The sequence below is a fragment of the Mesoplodon densirostris genome, chromosome 2, assembly GCF_025265405.1.
Source record: "Mesoplodon densirostris isolate mMesDen1 chromosome 2, mMesDen1 primary haplotype, whole genome shotgun sequence".
Taxonomy (NCBI): domain Eukaryota; kingdom Metazoa; phylum Chordata; class Mammalia; order Artiodactyla; family Ziphiidae; genus Mesoplodon; species Mesoplodon densirostris.
The window spans coordinates 170,170,717-170,175,957 of NC_082662.1; the positions used below are offsets into that span (position 1 = coordinate 170,170,717).

Sequence of the window (5,241 nt, forward strand, 5' to 3'; positions counted from 1 at the left end):
TTTGCAGTACGCGGGCCTCTCACTGTTGTGGCCTCTCCCGTTGCAAAGCACAGGCTCCAGACGCACAGGCTCAGTGGCCATGGCTCACAGGCCCAGCCGCTCCGCGGCATGTGGGATCTTCCCAGACCGGGGCACAAACCTGCGTCCCCTGCATTGGCAGGCAGACTCTCAACCACTGCACCACCAGGGAAGCCCGTGTATCTTAACTTTGATGATGTATACACAGGTGTCAAAATTCAAACTATACACTTAAAATGGGTCCATTTTATTATATATAAACTTTACTTCAATAAAGTTGATTTAAAAATAAAAAAATTGTCAAGATGTTATATATTTAAGATGTGCATTTTAGTAAGTGTATGTTATGCTTCAATTTTTTTAAAAAAATCTAAAAATTGGTTGTGATGCAAATTATTCACAGACATAAAAATAAAGGCCAACATTCACCCATCAAATAAATTAAACTGTTCTCATTCTCCTTCTTTGCCTCTCATCCTTCGCTCATATGCAGTTTAGTTTAACTATAGCAAAGAAATACAGGATAGTGAGGCATTGGGTTGCGAAAAACCCCAGGGCGGGAGTGCAGCCAGGCCTCAGAAGCAAAGAAATGGAAAGAGGCCTGGGAACACTGCTGGTGTTCAATCCCTCTCTTCTCTCTGAGCCTCCTGTGAGTCCACCACTTTCTTTTCTCTGTGGATGGGCTTTTTCTAGCCATAAGACAGAAAACATAGACAGAGAAAAGGACAAATTTGTGCTCTACTGTGTAACCATTTGGAAAGTGACTAAGTCCACTCTAATGGATCCCATTCAGCAATCCCTACAGGAGAGAATCACTGATTCAGTTTCCCATCCTTGAACCAATCACTTGTGGCAAAGCGTGAGAAAGAAAATCTTGGGTAGGAGTTACCTTTGAGCCAATCAACGGTGACCTGCAGGTCCTGGAGGAGCAAGGATATTCACGACAGAACAGACATGTGCTAACAATGTCTGAAATAAATATTGACAATTTTGATGAGCAATAGTTTTCATTTCTGGCAGCGATGTATCTTCTTATCCATGAAAATTACAACAAAATTGGACCTAGAACCCAAATGAATTGTGACTTGAATGAAAACATTGAGAAAAGACTATTGCACTGAGCCTTAAGTGTCATGATATTCAACACAGAAAATAAGTTACTGCTACAGCAGAGGTCAGATGCTAAAATTTCCTTTCCAGATTGTTTTACCAACACTTGTAGTTATCCATTAAGTCATAAAGGAGAACTTGAAGGAAATGATGCAATTGGACTAAGAAAGGCAGCACAGAGGCCTTTAAAAGTTGAATTAGCAATTCCCATGGCACAGGTTTCCCCAGAAGATGTTAATTTTTTAACGCAAATTCACTACAAGGCTCAATCTGATGATATTTGGGGTGAAATTGGGTACATTTTGTTTGTGAGGAAGAATGTAGCTTTGGATTCCTATCCCTGTGGGTTAAGAGCTATTGTTAGGTGTCCAAGGAAGAACTAGAGGACTCTTGAGAAAAGGAGCCGATGGTGTAATCAAGATAACTTCGTGGTTTAAAATGATCGCACAGACTTTTCTCCGTACATGTTGAGGTAATTTTTTTGAATCAGTTTGTTGAACTGACATGGACATGAAAGTGTGGCTGAATGATTTTACAAGTACTGAAAAACTGGTCTCTATTAAACTTAGATTAAAAAGAATCAAATCTGAGACTTGACATCCTTTAGATCTTTCAGATCTTTGATGGTGGCACAATCTTCACCATTCTCTCCCCCAGGATTTGATTTTGGTTTTGATTTCATATCCTGTGGGGAGAAACAGAGGGTAGTTTCAGAGGCTCCACTTACCCTTTTAACCTTCCCCACTGCAGTAGCTCTTCTTATCCCACAGGCCAAGGACCCAATTAGGGGGATCCTCTAACTGCCAACTTCTACTCTCAGGGACTGAGGAAATGATCACCAAGTGAGTCCCCAGACCCACTGGACTTATTGGAAGCCAGGACTCCGTTTATGACTTCCTGCCTCTACCCCATATACCCCAACTTTAAAGGAGGTTGATGATGACTTCAGGCCTATGACTATCAAACTCAGATATGTGTTCGATAGTCCTTGAAACATCTGGGTATCCCCCTTTCCTCAGTGTACACTCACCTGAATATATAGGTCCCTTTGAGGAACGACTAGGAATCATTACAGGGTACACTTGCCACACTGCTCCAGGGCGCTCCCTCCTAGGGACCTGGCCAGCTCTTCAATCAATGAGTTCCAGATCTGAAATTTGGCTCAGGTCTGGGAAATGAGCAAGGCATCAAGGCTTTTCATTAGGGTGACTGCCCACCCATTCCTACTCCTCCAGTCTTGTCTTGATTGTAGATATTAAGTACCTGCTTTGTTGGCTACCCATCTATTTTGCCCCTAGAGACACCATGTCCTATTAACTATTTCCATTTCCACATGTCCCTGTGGGTCAACTCCCCTTGGCTGTCCCTTCAACCTTGCCAATTTTTATGGTAAAGGCAGCCCCCTGCTTTCCCATGATTAAGCACTGCCATCTGGCCTCTGTTATTTTCAATAGGCCATGCATCATTCCCATCACTCCTGAGTCGGAAACGTATTGTTTTGTCAGAGAGAAGATTCTGCAGGGTCTTCCTGCATGGGAGGAGTGCTAGCTCTTAGAGGACGGCTGGGCACCTCTGCAACTCTGAGGGTTCCGGAGAGTCTGCAGAGCCAGATCCTCAGGGGCATCCCCCTAAAAGTCTCCTTTCCATGTGTCACTGTCAAAGGACCTCAGGTTTTCTCAACTAGGACTCTAACCTTAGCATAACAAACCTGCCTTGGCCAAGAGATTAAATGTCTCTGGGGCTCAAGCTATTAAGTCCTGCTCTTACCCCTTAGCTGTGTTCACGCTTCAAGGAGGTGATAAAGGTCTCCTTATAAGCTACCAAAGAGGCCCTCTGGCTCTCCACTTAGCGTTTAGGTGTTGGATAACTCTTTCTTTTTTTCATTATTCCTATACAGGACATCAGTGCAATTTAGTAAAAACCAACCAACTCCACTGTCCTCATAAGCACTGTTTTCCCCTTTTCTTTCAATGCCTGAATCATGGCACCAGCAAAGGTGTGTTCCCCTGCCCTGGGATATTTCCCAGGACACCACAGGTGGAATCTTCAGTCACCATGTGTCAGGCATTATGCTCCACATTCCACTTGGGTTGGGATAGTCCCTGCCAGCCGGGTGATGAGTTATCCAGTTCAAAATCCATTGTGCCACCTGCTTTTCCAGATCATTTCCTAATACCTACTGTTCCAGTTCAGGTTCTCTGAGAAGCAGATGTCAGGATAGAATCAGATATGCAGAAGATTTATTTGGGGAAACACTTTTGAAAGATATAGCAGAGAGGGATCATGAGGATGTGGGGAGAGCCTCAGACCAGATTGCAGGTCTGACACTTATAAAAGAGAAGGGAAAGGAAGGGAAGGGAAGGCAAGGCAAGGCAAGGGAAGGAGCATCTCATAGGAGGAGCTTCCAACTGCAGGGCAGCTCTGAGGATATCTTGGCCAGGCCAGTGGGGAGGTTGTGCTAATTATGCTTTAAACACCTTACATGTTTGATTGCTGAAAGGACTCACAGGACTCCAACGGTTTATACTCATAGTTTTTTGTTTGTGTGTTTTTAGACCTTTTATTTTTAGAACAATTTTAGTAGCAAAATTGAGTGGAAGGGAAGGAGGTTTCTTATATACCCACGTTTTTTGTTTGTTTTTTCTTTGCAGTACGTGGGCCTCTCACTGCTGTGGCCTCTCCCGTTGCGGAGCACAGGCTCCCGACGCGCAGGCTCAGCGGCCATGGCTCACAGGCCCAGCCGCTCCGTGGCATGTGGGATCTCTCGGACTGGGGCACGAACCCGCGTCTCCTGCATCGGCAGGGGGACTCTCAACCAATGCGCCACCAGGGAAGCCCTACCTGCGTTTTTTGTTTGGGTGTTTTTAGACTTTCTTTTTAGAACAATTTTAGTAGCAAAATTGAATGGAAGGGAAGGAGGTTTCTTATATACCCGCGTCCCACAGCACGGCTTCCCCTTTTCAGCGTCCCCCACCAGAGTGATACATTTGTTACAGCTGATGAACACACATGGACACATCTGTTATCACCTGAAGTCCACAGTTTACATTAGGCTCCACTCTTAGCACAGAACAGTGTTTCTCTTTGTTTGTTTTTTTTACAGGCAAAGGATACAGTACAGTAACAGCAGGAGAAGTTATGCAAGGAAGGGGGCTGGAGATCTCAGGCACAGGCTTCTTTGTCCTCCCACTGCTGGATCGCACAGGATGTGCTTTGTCTCCAGGTCTTAAACCACCATTGGCTTGTGTACCAAGGAGTCCAAAATTGACTCATTGTGGGAATCTATTGGAGTGAGCTGAGAGTGTAGGCCTATTCTAGCTCCACTACCAGCCCTAATCATTGAAATCCCTGAGGCTCCACCAAAGAAACAACTATTAATTAATGCTGACAAGCTGGTATATCCTGCACCCCAAACACAGACCAATGGTCACAGAACATCCTTTATTGTGTTCAACAGTGTTGCCGAGGGTCACATGCTGCAGGCAGCTCTGTACGTAAGCATGCAGCCAATCCAGACCATGCCATGCAGGAGCCCCAAAGCCAAGACTGTACATTATGGAAGGCCCATGTTGAGGACAAATGGCCTGGCTCTCAGCTCTGCCATGCTCAGTTATTGGCTAGGAGCAGCAGCCTGAGGAAAGCATGGCATCAGCACAAATGCTGAGCACATCTTAGGGTGCAGAGGCTGGGGCCGTCAACCAACAGCCTGGACATCTGTGAGGCATCTACCTCCATAGCTAGCAAAACCCACTTCAGGAAAAGTTTCTCAAAGCTCCCCCTGACTCTTGTGTGACCCCCATTTATTTCTCAGGTTTTTCCTCTTGCCATATCTTACTCTCCAGCCATCCTGAACTACTTAAAGTTCCTGGAATAAAAGTCATTTACGTTCTCACCTCTGGGCCTTTGTACATGACCCTCTGCAAATACTACTACTACCTTCTTCTTCCACTTCCTTTCCCTAACTTCTACTCATTCTTCAGGTCTCAGTTCAGAGACCATTTCCCTGAGAAAATTTTCCTGCTCCCCGCCCCTCCCTACTCTATGCTTTTATAGCATCCTGTTCCCAACGTCAAGGTGGCACTCATCATGCTACTGAAATCTCCTAAAGAATCT

The 5,241-nt window shown here is 45.1% G+C and overlaps 1 pseudogene; it reads left to right on the forward strand.

Annotated features, from left to right (window-relative positions):
* The first annotated feature begins 974 nt into the window (after positions 1-974).
* LOC132476658 (isopentenyl-diphosphate Delta-isomerase 1-like) lies at positions 975-1,599 on the forward strand (annotated as a pseudogene).
* The last annotated feature ends 3,642 nt before the right edge of the window (positions 1,600-5,241 follow it).